Below are 19,821 nucleotides of genomic sequence, written 5' to 3' on the forward strand. Positions count from 1 at the left end.
GGGTTTCACACCTTTTCTTTTAAATGGGCAATCAAATTTTGTGTGCCCCTTCTTTTTACATAAGATAAATATGGTGTGAATGTATGGACTAGAGGAGGTACTAACATAGTGTTTCGATTCTTTTACAAAGTATCCCATGTATAGGTTCTTATTTTTTCTATTCTAAATTCCATTAAAACCTATACCTTCTTGATCTAAGGTCATCCTTTATGAACCTAAAAGTTTGTCAAAATTTTCTTACCTCTAGTGAATGTATGGATGATCTTAGATTGATCTTCTATTTTCTTTTCTAGATCTTGCATTTTTGAATCTTTCAAGTCTTTGCAAACACTTTGTAATTTAATAATTTCCTTAGTCATGTCATTTGCTTTGCATTCAAGTTCTGCAATAAGAAGATCTTTATTATTATCATTGGAAATTTGAGATCTTACTGCTTTCAATTCTTTTTCTAATTTTTCATTCTTGTTTACTAACTCTTTGATTTTAAAATCATTTTCCCTTTCAACGAGAACTTTTGATTCACATTCTTTCTCACATGCCTCATACTTGTTCTTCAAAGCAGTATATCTTCTGTTAGCTTTAACAAGTGACTTATGAATTCTAACATATTCAATATGCAGTTCTTCATAAGTAGGCATGCTCTCACTATCACTACTATCACATGATTCAGAATCAGATGCATCATTCAAATCCTCACATGAATCATTGACAAGATTATCTAATAACATAGAAGGAGATGGGTTTACCTCATCGTCAGTTAAAGCTATGAAGCATGATTTACCTCCTTCATGGCTTTTTGAGCTGGAGTCACATGGAGCTATAGACTTTTCATTCTTAGATGCTCCATCTCTCTTTTCAAGTTCCTCCCATATTGCTTTAGCGTTTTGATATGCCCTTACTTCACGGAAGATATTAGTATCTAAAGCATAAAATAGAATATTCATGGCATCAAAATTTATTCGAATTAAACTTATATCATTATCATTCAGTTCAATTTCTGATTTGGGGATTTCAACATTATTGACACTTTTCATAGGTATGATATCCCCTTGAGTAATGACTTTCCAAGTCCTCCAATTCAATGATTTTATAAAGATAGTCATTCTAAGTTTCCAATATGAAAAATTTTCACCAGAAAACATTGGAGGGTTTGCGGAGAACCTGCCCTCACATTATTGGGATACACCAACATGAGCCATTTCGATCTTTTACAAAAATAAAAGTCTAGTTAAAGAGGCTCTGATACCGATTGTTAGCTTTGTCGTGATCCCAAGAGGGGGGGTGAATTGGTTTTTAAAATTTAATCCCTAACTAAATATTCTAATACCAGTATATTCACAACCCTATGGTCAATCTGGTGCAAGTGATGAAAATGTGTAATGGAAAGTAAATAGAGCAATTTAATCAAACACACATGCACCAAACAATAGTAAAGTAAATGTGACACGTACAAATGTTATCGAGGTTCAGCCAAGTGCCTACGTCCCCGCCTTGGCTAACAAGCACAAGGATTACCACTATACTTGCTCACTTAAACGGGTGGAGCGGTACCTATACAAACCAAGTCAATTAGCACAGGGTTGACCTCAACCTTTACACCAATCCTTACCGAACTGGATTACCGCCCCCTCACACCACGCCTGGAAACACTCAGACTTTACAATCAAATGGTACAGAAATAGTGCTTTCACGTAAAGCAGATTTGTACCCTAATATGCACAATCACATACACATCAATGGCATGGATATAGTGTAAGCTCAGTGATGCAAGATTTGTTCAATCAATACTCTCCACAGTATAATCAATATGAAGCTCAAGAGTATTCAACATAGTACAATTAGTATGATGCACAGGAGTAATCAACACAAGCAATATCTTGGAATCTAAACAGGATATTTTAGTAGCGCATCAATATTCCAAACATACCAAACAGATAATCAAACTAGTTCTAAAATGATTTTCCTCAATGAAATAAGCACAATACTAGTTTGAAAAGATTACTTGCTTGTTTGAAAAATCTTTGCACACCAAAAACAAAGCGATTGGATACTTGCAATGGAGTGCAAATATCCTAAGCTTCCTTGGTTTAATCCCACACAAGATTTATAATGGAGAAATCCGTGGGACAAACCTAAGCTAAGCTCCCAAAGAAATAATATCAAGTACACATACAAGTGGGAGTATTAGCAAGGAACAACAATCACATAAACAAATGGGAGTATTTAGCAAAGAATAGCAATTTACAATCACACAAGAGAACTCTCACAATCTCAAAATGTATCAAAGGAATGGAAATTTGAGAGTATTTGGCCAAAGAGTGTTTTTTCAAAAGAGAGGATATTTTGGCTAATCTATTTGCTAATTTTTTTTTTAATATTGCAAATGAAGTCATATTTATATCCAAAGGTAAAAATATAACCGTTTAGGATATGATGGGAATAATTAAAAAAGTCCCAAATGATTAAAATGCAATTAGCCCAAAATGACCCTGTTTTATCGCAGTTAAATTAATTTTAACTAGCTGGGTTTCGGGTGGCTGAACCTAAGTTCGGTCACCCAACCAGACTCAGTAATAAAAGGTATTCAATGTAGTTCGGTCGCCTGTATTACCCTTCAGCAGCCCGAATCAAAGTCAGTAGCAAAGTTTTGTAATTTTGGGTGCCCGGTCAAATGTTTGGTGGCCCGAATCCGTGTGTTTGGTCACCTAGGGTCCTTTTTGAACTAAAATGGTCGGTCTCTGGAGTTTGTGAACTATCCCTTTTGAGGCATTCGGGTGCCTGAGGAAGATAAGAACATTTTAATTTGGTTGCCCGAGAGCTTGGTCAATATGTTGACTTGTCAACATTTGGGTGCCCGAGGAGTTTTGTACTCCAAGGGTTCAGTCGCCTGAGCTCTCTCAAGTTGCTAAGAAATTTTCAATTCAAGCACAATTTCAACACTCCTATATATTATATGCTATGTGTGTGAGTGGTGGGACCTAGAGTCTCACTAGGATCTTTTCAGGGGCCGTTTTGAGATAGTCCCAAAAAATCCGGCGTCGGTCGATCTTCAGTCGACCGAAAGGTGCTCAAAAAGTCATTCAGCCCCTATGGTCATTTTGAGCTTGCCATATATCCAATATGCAAGATGTGTAGGTAAGATAAATACAAACCACAGCCTAGGTTACTATTACAGACCCATATTACAGACATTGAATTTACAATTACAAATTACAAGTCTTCAGGGTCTTCTTGTTACTTCAAGTGTCATTCCTTGAGATGCTCATCTAAGCCTGCACAAACACTTGAAAACCATCAAATACCTAAGTATTTGTCATTATCAAAATTGGGTGCGACCTATAAGGTTAACAAGCTTGATTAGAACACTCTTGAGCATACTTGTTATTACATCTTGTTAAGTGTTGCTTGCACAAAGATACACATCACTGAGATTGCATAACCTATATTGTTGATGTGGATGTGATTGATTATATTTGGTACATATCTGCTTTACTGAGAAGCATAATCATTCTACCTGTTATATTGTGAAAATACTGTTATATCCCAAGAGTGGCCTGAGGGGGCGGTAATCCAGCTCGGTAAGGATTGTTTGTAAAGGTTGAGGTCAGAACTGTGCTAATTGACCTGGTTGTTTAGGTGTCACTTCACCCTTTAAGTGAGCTCATAGTGGTAATCGTTGTGCTTGTTAGGCAAGGCGGGGATGTAGGAAATTTGCCGAACCTCGATAACATTTCTGGGTGTCATTTCTATTTAACACTTTATTGTGCATGCTTAGCTAAATTATTTGTGCATCTGTTGTATATTTATATTGATTTTCTTTATCTGCACTAGATTGATCCTAGGCTTGTGTAATACAGCTGCTAGGGGATTGACCTAGGGCATTAATTTTGAAAATACCAATTCACCCCCCACCCCCCCCCCCCCCCTCTTGGGATTACAATAAAGCTAACAAAATGCTCATGAGAATTTGATATGAACTTTTTTTTTTATTTTTTACTTTTTTCCCCATGTTAAATCTGATGTAATATAGGATTGCCAACAAATTTGGTTATTCGAACAATAGAGGGAAATGAAAAGATAAAAACCTGAATTTGAAATTTAGGTGTTGTTTGGTTAGGATCTAGATTTACCTCATTCCTTTTAAAATCTAAAACAGATGCACTTAAGCTTAAAAACAATAAAATGACTTTTGTAAACCTTGCCAAATGATTCCGAAAGGATCCATTAAACTTTTAACATCTTCATTTTTGTATTTTCTTCTTTCTTAGATACATATAAGGTTTAAATGTTCAACTTGCCACTTCTAATATCATAATATTCATCATTATTTTTTAAATATTTTGGATTTGGAGATTTTTGTTGGAACTACTGCTTTGGCCATGTTTTTAACAAGTGCAACTTCTAAAGGGGTGGTAAAGTTCAATTATGGTCTTTTATGTATAATTAATTCCATGTTTCATTTTTAAATTATTGCATTAATTAATCTATTAAACTTGACATTCTATTAAGGTGCAAAATCATTGGGCATTACTTAACTTGATCATCTTTCATCAACTCGTACAACATGATGAAGAACACTACAAAACATTACATGATGTGAAAAATATAAATGAATTCACAAAAAAAAAAAATCTAATAAAACAAGGAAATCCTAAAGAAGATTTAAACCACAAAGTTCACCAATAATTAGTTAAATATAAACTAATAACAAGAAATTTCATCAATGCCTAGAAGATTTTAGTGAATAGTACATAAACCAATTAAATAACATGAAAGGTAAAACTTCAAGGTATAAACTTTTTGTGCCTTGAAAATCAATTAGTCTTAAGTAATCTTTTTTGTTATCTAGGAGAAAAATTGCTCCTAACGATATTAAAGTGAAATAATTCCCTTCTTTTTTAGTAAAGTTAATTTAGTTCCACAAGGTTATTGAATATATATATATATATATATATATATATATATGTATGTATGTATATGTGTGTGTGTGTGTGTGTGTGTGTGTGTGTGTTATATTAGTTAAAACCCATACTATTAAGCAAAAAATTCAAATCAAGCTATTTAATTATATTTAAAATATGAATAACTTGAGTCACTTACGAATGATTCAAGTTAGTTAACTTACTTGGGTATATGGTTATGAACCTGTCCTTATCGGGCTGTATACAGGAGAATTTCTTTTTAAACAAAAAAAAAAAAACAAAAAGAAGATAACCCATCCCTTACCCAAAAACGACTCATTAGATTAGAATCTAAGACTTTTAATTATGACTCACAACAATTAAGATTTTTAATTAGAACTTCAGTGTTAGAAGTGTTGGATTCTATTGGAAAATGTAAGCATCTAATTCTATACCTAAATTACATGTAATTGAAGCCTTAAATTTTGACTTACAAAATTTTATCATACTTGCACAATTCTATACCTAAAATCCAAGGCCTGAACCTCCATATTGAACTTCCACTCTTACCATGTTCTAGAAGTTTAAATTTTTTTTAGATTTGCAAGAATTTAAATAAATAAAATTTTAAGTCAATTAATTTAATCAAAATCCATATTAAAAGCGTGAACTTGACTTCTATGACTGAGCATCTACATGCTTGATACAGAAATTGAGAATTGCATGCTAAATAGATGACTAGGATATTGCTTGCTAGTCGAGTTGAAAGCATATGCATGCTTGATGCAGAAATTGTAAAATGCATGTTGCTTGATTGACTAGGATGTTGCATGACGGTTAATTGAACAAATTGAGAACTGCATTTCATGTGCTTATTGAAGCATAGAATCGTTCAAGAATGATTAGTATACATCCATGCCTCATCATACATGTGAGACAAATCATTTATTAAAATTCAATTGATTATTAGTTATACTATGCAGACTAATAATCAATTGAACATGTTAATTATTTGTTTCATTTATGATTAGTGATGTTTGAATTTCAACCATTCTTGAATTGTCCAATGTGGACAGTTTAGGAAGTTATATTTACATTGTTGTCATCGTTCACACTTTGTTCATTGTCATTATATATTTCGAGCACGTCTCTACTTGTATTCTATGGGTTCATAGTGGGGTGTTGTGACAATTTTTTAGTGACGGAATACTAGCAACATGTTCTCTTCCCCCATCTTGTGTACTTGGAGAGCCATGGGGAGATGCTGCTGAAATTTAGAATAACTATGACGAAGGAATTTGAGCGATTGGCTGCAATGTAAATGCAACATTCTTGAATTGGATAGGATCTGTACCATTTAGACTGAAGGTGGTTGATTTTAGGATTCATGATGCATGCGTCATAGACATTATGAGAATGTAATCAGCACCATTTACTTGAACATATTATAGGGTAATTAATGAACATGGATAAGAGATAGATGAAAGCTCAGGGTAGGTTTTTGGATGAATACGTGAAAGGGGTACATGATTTCATAGAGTTCGCGCATCCTTGTGCAGAAAAAGCCAATAAAATAAGGTGTCCTTGCAAGAAATGTCAAAATATAACATTCAAACACATTGATCTAGTTCATACACATTTATTAGACTTTGGAATGGAGAAAAGGTACACAACATAAGTGTTCCACGGTAAAGATTACGAAGTTCAAAGCAATTATGATGATGATGAAGATGAAGATGAGGGCGCAAATATAGTAGGTGGTGATACACATTTGAAAGGGTTAATCAAAATGTTAGTTGACTTACAAAAGGGGATTGCAATGGACACGCTTGATGTTAGTGTGTCGCGTACTAGTGATGAATTTACTTCAATAGGTACCATACCATGCGATCCTAGTACATTAAATGGACTCAGTAAATCTTTTGCTAATCTCGTGAGGAATGCACAGGAGCCCCTATATCCAAACTATACAAAGTTCTCAAAATTGGAGTTCCTAATAAAGTTGCTTTATGTAAGGACAATGCAGGGATTATCGAAGAGTGCATTCAACATGCATTTAAAACTTATTAAAGCGGCACTACCTGATCAAACACTTCAAAAGTCCTTTTATGAGGTGAAGACATAAATGTGTCAATTAGGACTCGATTACACTCCAATACATGCATGTAGGTATGATTGTGCACTTTTTATGGTGAACTTGAAAATGCAAATGAGTGCCCAGAATATGGTGATTGTACATGTGTAGAAAGGCTACAGCAGATATGAGATGGCATAAAGAGAAAAGTATTTAAAAGGAAAACGCCCTTAGCCATCCAGCGGACTCGAAAGTTTGGGCCGAGTTTAATAAAATGCATCTGTGGTCTGCTAGTGATCCTCACACCATCAGACTTGGCCTTACTTCAAAGGGTTCAATCCTTTCAATAACATGAACAACTCATATAGCATATGGCTAGTTATGATGATGTCATACAATATGTCGTCATGGCGATGTATGAAAGAACCCTTCATTTATATGCCTCTACTTATTGTCAGACCGAGGGCACCTGGTAATGATATTGATGTTTACCTAAGGCTGTTAATTGATGAGTTGAAAGAACTATGGGAAAAGGAATGGAGACATTTGATGTGAAAACTGGGACAACATTTCGAATGCATGTTGCACTGTTGTGGACAATTAATGATTTCCCCGCTTACTGCAATCTATCGGGCTAGAGCACAAAAGGTTACTTAGCATGCCCAGTGTGTAATAAGGATGTTGGGTCCTTACCCTTAAAGCATAGACGCAAGTTATGCTTTATGTGTCATCATCGTTTTCTATGACTTGAACATCCTTGGAGGACTCGTGGTGTTTGAATCTTTAATGGAAAACCCGAACAAAGGTTGCAGCCAAACCAACTAAGTGGGGAAGAGATATTAAACCAGCTCAAGTTGATCAAAGATGTGAAATTTAGGAAACCATCGAGCTGTAGAAAAATGAAACGTACTAAATAGGAGTTCAATTGGACAAAGAGAAGCATCTTCTTCGAGTTATCATACTAGAAAGATCTTCCACTATGCCACAACTTGGATGTTATACACATCGAGAAGAACATTTGTGAGAATGTCATTTGTACATTACTTGATATAAAGAGGAAGACAAAGGACAACACAAATGCTCACCAAGATATGGAAGATATGGGAATAAGGCCTGAGTTTCATCTAACTCTTGATAGGAACAAACTTCTCATGCCATCATCCCGTTACACATTTTTGAAGGATGAGAAGAATAATTTTTTCGAATGGTTGAAATCAGTGAAGTTCCCTAATGGATATGCATCCAACATAGCTCGATGCATAAGCATGAAGGAAGGGAAGATGTTAGGAATGAAAATTCATGACTATCACATCCTTTTGCAATGGGTTCTACCTATTTTCCTTCATGGACACTTGACTGAAGATGTTCGCTCAGTGCTGATTGAGTTAGGGATCTTCTTCTGACAGTTGTGCTCCAAGAAATTAAGCACAAACGTACTTGAACGGTTAAAGAAGGACATCGTGATCATACTATGCAAGCAGGAGAAAATATTTCCACCAGCATTCTTCAATGTGATGGTCCGCCTAGCCATCCATTTACCATAAGAGGCCATAATCGGAGGACTGGTGCAATATCGTTGGTTGTATCCTATTGAGAGGTAAATTATAAAGTCCTTCTACAATGTTCACATGATTTCCTTGCTTTCTTTGTACGTAGAAGTCACTAATGTTATGTAAAATGCACAAGTTCTTGTCCACTTTGAATGGGTATGTGTGCAATAAGGCACGCCCGGAAGGTTCAATTGTTAAGGCATAAATATTGACACAAGGTTCACTCATAAGGAGCAAAATGCAGACGTTCATGCTAATGTCAAAGATGAAGAACCTAGGAGCTCTATATTTCAAGGAAATGTTCAGCCATTCAGTACACGGGTTTATGATTTCATTGATATGGATGACCTATGAAAGGCACATTTTTATATCCTCAATAATTGTGATGAAGTCATTCCGTATATCCAGTACGTGGTTCCGAACTCCTTACTTTGCATTGTATTTACATACGCATATAGATATATATACATATATATATATATATATGTGTGTGTGTGTGTGTGTGTGTGTGTGTTTATATACGTACTTGACATTAACATGTACTATTGTTGCATATAGCAAACATAAAGTTGAACTCCTGGCCCAAAATAAAAGGAATGTTGACAAAAGACATAAGAAGGAATTTGTTAATTGGTTTGAGAGCCGTGTAAGTAACAAATTTTATGTGAGTTCAAAGCAATGTACATTTTCAATATTGACGATTTACTATTCTAAACTTTTTTTTTAATTAATAGATGAAATTCATGTATTTATAATAAAGAACCAACAACAAGTAAAGATTTGTACACGTTAGCATGTGACCTTGATCAACGAGTTAACCGCTACAGCGGTTGCATTGTCAATGACTTACGATTTCATACAAAGTCCCTCGAACTACATAGAAGAACCCAAAATTGTGAGGTTGCGGTGCTAGGCACACAAGGAGATGAGGAAATTGACTACTTTGGTGTCTTGGATGACATTATAGAGCTTCACTATGGAGCCAACAGACTCGTCCACATGTTCAAGTATACCTAGTGGGACATTAGCAATAAATAAAGTGGGATAAATATGGATGCCTACTTTACTAGAGTCAATTTTAGCAAGACGTGGTATCAAAATGACCTTTTTGTGCTAGCGACATTGGCAGTACAAGTGTTCTACCTTAAGGACACAAAATTGAAGGGTGAATTGCTTGTGGCCCAAAAATTCCCTCCCCAAAGTTTGTATGATATTATAGAAGTCGTAGGTGGGGAGAAGAGTCTTAGCAAGGATGCTTTCCAAGAAGATGAGTCATCTTTCAGCGCAGCAACGCAATCTTCTTTCAATGTTGTTGAGGAAGGAGTCAATCCTATACCATTGAATAGGGTTGGTGCCATAGCAAAACACGTAGGGACTATTGACATTGAAATTGAACCTACAAAACACGTTGACTTCATTGACAATGATGAAACTGACGGGGAAGATGAAACTATGGACGAGTACTATAGTGAGGAGGAAAACATACTAGAAATTGAGGATGATACCAATATTGAGGATGTATAAGGGGTAAGCATGTTATGTTGTCAACATGTATCCGACATGTGTAAATAACTGAAAATATATTTACTATGCATCCTTTTACTATCCAATCTATTTTTCTTTACTTGTGTATTATTTTATAGACATGGCACTAGGAGATCGGTGTTGCTTAGTTCAGTCTAGGCTCTCCATGACATCATTCCATGAGGATGATGGGTCATCCTCGAGACCAATGGAGGATGTCGAACCGGATGCGGCACCGTCTGAGCCCTTGGGACCCCAGCCTAACATGGATCCATCAACTAGGGATCAAACCTAGGGTGAGTTGCCCACTATAGTGAGCAGCGTTGGTAAGGTTACGAGTATTGATTTAGAATAATATGTTGATGGTCGTACATGTGTATGATCATGGTATTGTTCTTTAACTCTTCTTTCAGCATTGACCTCTGCGGCACAAATGACGAGGTCAAATCGTGGTGCAACGAAGAACAAGGCCCTCAAAAAGCACCTAGAGAGGACTGGACAACGGATCCAAATCGACATTTCTCCAAGTTACATGATGCCGCTTGACGATTGGTGCCCAGCCTAGACATGGGAGCTTGGCATTATATGCCGACAATATGCTCCAATCACCTGCTTCACTTGGCCAAAGGTGATAGAGGCTCGGCGCTTGGTTTTCTACGAGCGCATCTTAGTAAGTAACCCTAAACCATTTATTTTACATTTAATATACTACACAATTCACTGTCTAACATTCTATATGTATTTCATATTCAGGAAGAGTTTGATATGGACATTTTCACCGCTGACCATGTTAAAAAGGCGATGAATGATTACGCGTCAAAGTTGCATAATTAAGTGTTTAAATGCATTAATTAAATGTTACAATTTTAATTAGATAATTAATTATGTCCAGTATTTTAAGCATTGGGCTCATTTGATAATTTTAAAATAATTATCCTATTTTTTTCGTAAATTTACGGATATTCATGTTTTGTTATTGCAGGATAATTTTTGAAAATTAAAGTCAAAATTAAAATGTGTGTGGGTCGTACGTGAGAGAAGTTGTGTCATGCATGCAAAGAAGGTCATGGAGCACGTGACAAGGAAGCTGCATACACATGAAGAAGCATGCATTTAATGGGCTATTCAAAAGCATGCATGAAGTGAGTCATGTACGTGAGCTGTGTGTGTGAGAGGTATCAAAAGGGACTTGCCATGAGCATTTAATGTAGGTCGTGTGCAAGCCATGCATGAAATAGAAGAACAGAGGCCATGAGTGCATGGGCTTGCACTTCGTATGGGCTAGTCATGTGAATCAAAATGCAAAAGAGGATCCATGTGCACACATGTGATAAGACCGACCCATGCACACAACATGCAAAGCATAGACTATTCGCTGAGCTTGAGAGCTATGTCTCGGGCAAGCAAGGGCTGTTGAATGTGTGTGAGGAACAAGGGCTTGCCCTGGGAAGCAAAGGAGAGAAAAAAAAAGCCCATGTGTGAAGAGAAGGCCATGACAAGACCACATGAAGACGTCTCTCCCATGCGCTGCAAGAACATAGGCTATGTGCAAACTTGAGAAGACCAACTTGGGGGGGGGGGGAATTAAAAGGCCCATGCACTACTTTGATGTGGCGCCGAATTCAAAGAGGAGGCTAGCTAGCTTTTGGAGGATTTAAGAGGCTAGTAGGATCTTTTGGGGAGTAGGCTTTATTTTAGGGTTTTATGTTTTAGCTAGGCTTGGAGTAGTCGCAGGGGGTGGCATTGGGAAGAGCGCCGCACAGAGGCTGCTGGTGGAGGACCCGAACAACACTCTAATTCGGCCATTCTCTCTATTCCATCTCTTTCTCTCTCTCTCTCTCTCTCTCTCTCTCTCTCTCTCTCTCTCTCTCTCTCTCTCTCTCTCTCATTCTCTCTCTTTATTTTATTGTTATTTAGTTATTTCATTTTAATTTAATGTCATTTTAAATACTTTGTTGGAACTTTGTTATTGATTATTCTACTATAATACATTTAAAATATCTTTTTGGAGCTTTTCATTAGTTTAAATTCGGTTATTTTTATTTAAGAGTTTGTTGAGTTTATTTATTGTTAAGTTTAATTTATTTATTTAATTAAGCTTTATTTATTGTTAATTTTAGTTTATTTTCATTTATTTGAGCCATTGTTAAGTTCAGGCTTACTAATCTTATTTTGATGATAATAAATCAAAAAGGTCATTTAGCATGTTTTGTTGAAAGTGAAGCAACTTCAGGAATCAGTTTTTAAACTCAAGATTCAATGTCATCACAAAGCTCATTGCAAGACTCCATGAAAAAGATATGAAAGCTAGAAGATCATAAGAGCATGAATACCAAAGAGAACTTGATGAAAAGCTTAGAGATTTGAAGCTCAAAGACAAGAATGACTCAACAAATGACAAGCATGAAGACTCCAAGCTTAGAATGTCTTAAAGTCTTAAGAGAGTCTCTATGTAAGTACTTCATTCAAATGATAATTTGATTGAATTTGAAGCTCATTAGGAAATTTATTGACTTAGAGACCATGTTTTGAAAAACCCCGGAAAATACTTTTCAAAAGTCTTAAATTATTTTGGGGAAAGCAAAAGAGCAAAAAGAATTTGGAAACAAAATTAAAAAATCAGTTTTTGGTCTGCCCAGGTGACTGATAAGGTCTTTCCAGACGACTAACAAATAATTGAACTGTTTTTAAAACAAACTAAGAGGACCCAGTCGACTAACTTGTGTTTTCTCAATCGACTGACTCGATTCTGCCTTTGAAAATCTCAGTGTTTTAATGAATCCAGGTGACTGACTCCTACTTTCCAGTCGACTGACTCTTCGAGATTTTAAATTTTAAACATAACAAGAACTTTCCAAATTTAATTTTTTAAATTCTAAATGTTATGAAAACTTGGGAAACACTCCAAGTCACTTGGGGAACACGAAATACTCTTGATTAAACATCTATAAATACCCCCCAAGGCTAAGGATTCAATTACACCAAGAAATACAGCATGCAAAGCTCTCTTGCTCTTAAAACTCTCAAAGCTCTCTTGTGCAATCAATCTCTGAAGTTTATTGCTGAGTTTTGCTATGAAACTCTCTCACAATTCTGAGTCTATTATGAATTCTTTCAATCTATAAAGAAAGGTCATGGTGATATAATTTTGAAGGTTTCAAATTCTTTCAATTATTATTTTAAAGTGAAGTATATTTTAGTGCTTAATTGTTGTACTAATCAGCTCTTGTTAAGAGTGTCTTTGTACACCAAAATTTGTTCTTGTTTTGTAGACGATTCAGGTTCTTGAATTATTGTTGGACCAAGCGTGGGGTATCATTTGGAGAGGCGAACTCTAGCCTATTGAAGGATAGATTGTAAGGTTGCTTCTGACTATAAAGGCGTGGTTACAGTGGAATCCTTAGGTGTGTTAGCCTAAGGTGAGAATGTAGGCAGGTATAGCCGAATGTCTTAAAAACTCTCGCCTCACTCTCTTCCCTATTCTCATTTAAATTCCCATTCATATTAACTGCATGGTTGATTTTTAATTTTTTGTTCATATATACTACATGGATTGGATATTAAATAAACCAAAGATTAATTTGAATTTGGGATTGTGAAAACCGAAAGAGAGTACGTTGGTTGATCAATATAAATTGCAAAAACCATTTGGGAGTACGTTGATTGGTTAACACCCAAGACTTATTAAATTGAAAGTTTATTTAAAGCCTGAGTTTTTGGAAGAGTGTTGGAAGTTTGAATTATGTTACATATCGAGAAAACAAGTTTACTAATACAGGGCTCTTTATCAGCAAACATACATTCTTAAACTCTACTTTGAGTTACTAAAGTGTTGAAACTTTGAAAGCATTGCTAAATTCTTTCTCTATTGTGGGTTGTGTTGTGATTGTGTTGATTGGTTTATATTGAGTTGCTGAAAGGGATATTCAACTCAGTATATCCATTCATAAAGGTTTTAACAAAGTTAATTTTTCGCTGAACTTGTAATTTAAAAACAATTTTGCTTGTGTCATTGATGAACTTAAAATAAGTTTAAAAAAAAAAGAATCAATCAAAGAAGATAAAAAGAAATTTTAAAATCCCAATTCACCCCCCTCTTGGGAATACACCTTCCTTTTCAATTGGTATCAGAGCAGGGTTATAGCAAATCTTAATTAGAAGCTATATAAAGATCTCTATGGCACACCTAGGTGTATCCCCTTTTGCTGAGAGACAATCCTCAACTAGACCTCCTATTTTCTTGTGGTGTAAACTGTATGTTTTGGAAACAAAGAATGAGAATCTATCTACAACCATGGATTGGAAGGTATGGAAAGTTGTCACACATGGTGACCAAATTCCCACTAAATTAGTTTATGGTAAAGAAGTGCCCAAAGAGGAAAAAGACATGACTGATAATGATTTTTAAGTTGCTACAAGTTAATTCAAGTGCCATGAATGCATTGTATTTGCCTTAGAAAATGTGTTTAATAGGGTCATGGCGTGTAGGTCAACTAAAGAAATTTGGTACAAGCTAGAGGTAACCTATGAAGGAATGGTAGCTGTTTGAGAAAGTAGAATAGACATGCTCACAAATGAGTATGAAAAGGATGAATTCAGATGAAATAGGTTTACTCACATAATAAACCCCTTAAATGCTTTAGGAAAAAATTACTCAACATATGAAATGATTCCAAAAATCCTTAGAGGACTTCCTTCGATATGGGAACCTAAGGCCACAGCAATCACAAAAGGAAGAAACTTGAAAAATACCTCCCTTGATGAGTTGATCGGATCCCTTCTCACATATGAGATGGCGATAAACAAAGGAAATTCAAAGAACAATAATAAAAATAAGAAATTGATAGCCTTTAAGTCTGCCAAAGAGAGTTCTAGTGGTGAAGACGAAGACAATGAATTAGATGACGAAGAACTAGTCTTCATTACTAAAAGACTTGGAAAATTTTTCAGAAAGAATAGGAAATTCCCTTGGAAGTTTAAAGGAACAAAAACTAACAAAGGAGAAGCAAACACAAAGGAAACTAAGAATGAACCACCTACATGTTATAACTGCAAAAACCTGATTGTCCACAGCTGAAGAAAGACAAGAAGAAGAAAACGAAGGCAATGAAGCTACATGGGATGATACAAGCTCAAACAAATCAAAGAAAGAATCAAGTGAGCAAGAAGTTGCCAACATGTGCTTCATGGTGCCACAATGCTGAGGTAAACTCTTACATAGTTCATCGGAAGAGTCAAGTGAAGAATCATGTAACGATTCATGTGATGGTATGCCTCCATACAAAGAAACTCAAGCTAAAGTATTCGACTTACACAATAGGTTCATTAAAGTAACTAAAAGGAATATAGCTTTGAAAGAACAAAATGGAAATTTTGAAAATCAGCCAGAATCTTCTAAAACAACTGGGAAAAAAAAAAAAGGGAATCTCATATCGATGACTTAATGAAGAAAATAAACAACATGTCTCAATAGTTGGTAAAACTACAAGTAAATGGTGAAAGCAAAAAAGACTTAAAAATAAGTAATCTTAAAAGTAAAATTAAAGATAAAGACAAGATCATTTACAACTTTACTAAAGGAAAAGAGAACTCTGAAAAGATGGTTGGACAACAAAGAATGATTGGTAATAAAGAATGAATTGGTTACAATGGAATTGAAAATAAAAATAAGAGGAACTTATTTATGGGATATTTTGTAAAAGAAGCAAAATACTATGCTAGTACATCTTCTACAAATATTCATGAACACACTACTTCTTACTTGTGTAGGATAAAGGAACACATAAAGTTTAATTGTCCACCTAAAAAAAATATGTCAAAATCAAGAATGAATGGAAAGTGAACACTAAAACTAGATATGACTTAAAAAGAATGAAGAAGGTTTGGGTTCCAAAAGTAACACCATGAATCCTTCCTTATAGGTATGCTTTAGGACCACTCCATCAAAGGAAAAATGGTACTTGGACAACAAGTGTTCAATACACATGACTGGGGATAGAATAAAGTTCACCACCCTAGTTCACAAAGATGGAGGGTATGTGACCTTCGGTGACAACGCTAAGGGTAAAATCATTGGGATTGGTAAAATAGGTAAAGAACCTTCCCCCACTATTGATGATGTTTTTCTAGTGGATGGATTAAAGCATAACCTTTTAAGCATAAGTCAACTTAGTGATAAAGGGTTTGACATAGTCTTTAAGCAAGATAAGTGCATAGTTCAAAATCTGAGAAAACATGAAGTACTATTTATAGTTTATAGAGTCAACAATGTATATTGTATAAACCTTGAAAATCTAATCTCTCAAGATGTAACATGCTTGGCTGCCATGAATGAAGCTAGTTGGCTTTAGCATAGAAGACTAGGACATGCAAGCATGGATCTATTATCAAACTTATCTAGAAAGAAGTTATTCAAAGGTTTACCAAGCACAAAATTCATAAAAGATAAAATTTGTGATGCTTGCCAACTTGGGAAGCAAATTAAAACAAGCTTTTAAAAGAAGAAACATATATCTACTAGTAAACCCTTAGAACTTATTCATTTAGATTTGTTTGGTCCTACTAGAACTCAAAGCATAGGAGGTAAGCAATATGCCTTTGTCATTGTTGATGACTACTCCAGGTTTACCTTTGCCTGGGTACTATTTTTAGCCTCCTATAGTGTTTCAAATATAAGGAGTGATCAAGGAAGAGAATTCAATAACAAAGAAGTTGAAAAATTTTGTAATGAACATGGAATAAGCCATAATTTTTCAGCACCTAGAGCTCCACAACAAAATGGAGTTGTTGAAAGAAAGAATAGAACTCTTCAAGAAATGGCAAGAACAATGCTCAATGAACATAAGCTACCAAAATACTTTTGGGCTAAAGCTATTAATACCACATGCTATGTGATAAATAGAGTATCAATAAGATCAAATTTAAATAAAACTCCCTATAAACTTTGGAAAGGTAGAAGGCCTAACATTTCTTACTAGAAGGCCTAACATTTCTTACTTTCATGTTTTTGGATGCAAATGTTTTGTATTAAATGATAAAGATGATTTAGGAAAATTTTATGCAAAAGTCGATGAAGGAACATTCTTAGGATATGCATTAAAGAGTAAAGTTTTTAGAATCTACAACAAAATAATTCTTACAATTGTGGAATCAATTCATGTAACATTTGATGAGGAAAATCCATTTAATAAAACAATAAATGTTGAAGAAGTTCAAACCACTCAAAAACCAGAAGACTTAGAAATTATTGAAGTAAAAGAAGAGAAAAATGAATCCACTTCAAATGATGATGCTACATAAAATTATGAGTTATCCAAAGAATGAAAATATGTAAGAAATCATTCTAAAGATCAAATCATAGGAGAACCATCACGAGGTGTAACTACTAGATCTTTTTTGAAAAATCTATGTAATCATTATGCATTCTTATCTCAAGATGAATCTAAGAATGTTGAAGAAGCTTTATGCAATGATTCATGGATAGTAGCTATGCAAGAGGAATTAAATCAATTTGAAAGAAATAAAGTATGGAATCTAGTTCCTAAACCGGATAATCACTCAATTATTAAAACTAAGTGGGTATTTAGAAATAAAAAGGATGAAAATGGAATTGTGGTAAAAAATAAAGCTGAACTTGTGGCTCAAGGATATAACCAAGAAAAATGAATAGACTATGATGAGATATTTGCTCCCATAGCTAGAATGGAAGCCATAAGAATGGTTTTAGCATATGCATCTCACAAAGAATTCAAACTTTATCAAATGGATGTGAAGAGTGCATTCCTAAAAGGTTTTATAAATGAAGAGGTATATGTAGCACAACCTCCGGGCTTTGGGGACATTCAAAATCCTGATTATGTGTTCAAGTTAACTAAGGCTTTATATGGTTTGAAACAAGCCCCTAGGGCTTGGTATGAAAGATTGAGTGGGTTCTTACTAGAAAAGGGGTTTTCTAGAGGAAAGGTTGATGATACCTTATTTATCAAAACTAAGAAGGAAAACATGCTTATAATCCAAATTTATGTAGATGATATCATATTTGCTACAACTAATAATGATCTATGTAAGGAATTTGCTAAATGTATGTAAGAAGAATTTGAAATGAGCATGATGGGAGAGTTAAACTACTTCCTAGGATTACAAATTAAAAAAGCAAAGAATGGAACTTTTATAACTCAACCTAAATATATAAAAGACATGCTTAAGAAATTTGACATGGAAAGTAGTAAGCCCATAGGAACTCCCATGAGTACCTCCACAAGTCTTGACAATGATTAAAAAGGAAAACCAGTAGATATGAAATACTATAGACGTATAATAGAAAGTTTGTTATACTTGACAGCCAAAAGACCAGACATAATGTTTAGCGTATGCATGTGTGCACGATTTCAAACAGCTCCAAAAGAATCTCATCAAATAGCTATGAAAAGAATCCTCGGATACTTGATAGGTACAATTGATTTAGGACTTTGGTATCCTAAGGACACCAAATTCGAAATGATTAGTTATTTGGATGTCGATTATGCGGGTTGTAAGATTGATAGAAAAAGTACAAGCTGGACCAGTCACTTTCTAGGACGATCTTTAGTCTCTTGGTTTTCTAAGAAACAAAACTATGTAGCCTTATCTACTACTGAAGCTGAGTATATAGCAGCTGGGAGTTGTTGTGCACGAACATTATACATGAAGTAACAACTAAAAGACTACAATCTAAAATATTAAGCTATTCCAATAAAATGTGATAATACAAGTGTGATAAACATTTCTAAAAATCCAATATCACACTCAATAACTAAACACATTGACATAAGACATCATTTCCTAAGAGATCATGTGCAAAAAGAGGATATAATGCTTGAATTCATAAATACAAACGACCAATGGGCGGACATTTTCACAAAACCTCTTCCAAAAGAAAGATTTATATCAATTAGAAGAGAACATGGTCTATTACACAATAGGGAAGTGGTTTAGAAAGAATACAAGAAGAGAAAAGAAGAAAAATTGCAATTCTTAGGAAGTCAGGTGACTAAGTCAGTATTCCCAGTCAACTGACAAGCCTCTGTGTTGCCGAATTTCATTTTTCCTGTCAGTTAGGCGACTGACTCAAGAGACCCAATCGATTGGATCAATGGGCTTTATAAAATTTTAACGTGAAACCCTAAGTTCTTTCTTTCCATTCAAATTGACTCTACTCCTCCACTCACCTGAAACCTTTCTTTTCCATTCCCCTTGCTTCTTAAACCCTAAATCCTTCTTTCAAACGAGTAGAAATCATCTTCCCACTTCTTCTCCTTCGGATTTCTAGGGGCTCTGCCATAATTTGTTCATCAATATGCCACAAACTAAATGAGCTACAAAACAAGGTTCTACCTCCGGCCAAGAAGAAGACAACCTTGATCAATGGCTTGATACTCCTCAAGCCAAGCAAAGATATCATATTCATCTTCGAGCAACTGATCCTATCCTTGGTAAGATCACTAACACCGCTTTCTTCACAGCCGATTTTCTAAATATTTTACCGATGTTCAAGGCTATAGGTTGGAAAAATCTTGAAGTCTATCAAGCAAAGGGCCTATACCCTAATCTTGTTAAGATTTTCTATGCCAACATGACTCTCAATCGGTACTCTCCACCGAAGTGAGAGGACATAAAATTTCCTTAACTCCTCAAACCTTGGCCCCCATTCTTCATATTGACCAAGGTGATTTTGAGTGTCCTGCATTTTCATGTACTTGGATCATGGATCAAGGATTCACACCCCAAGAATTTT

The sequence above is a fragment of the Malania oleifera genome, chromosome 4, assembly GCF_029873635.1.
Source record: "Malania oleifera isolate guangnan ecotype guangnan chromosome 4, ASM2987363v1, whole genome shotgun sequence".
NCBI classification, from domain to species: Eukaryota; Viridiplantae; Streptophyta; class Magnoliopsida; order Santalales; family Ximeniaceae; genus Malania; species Malania oleifera.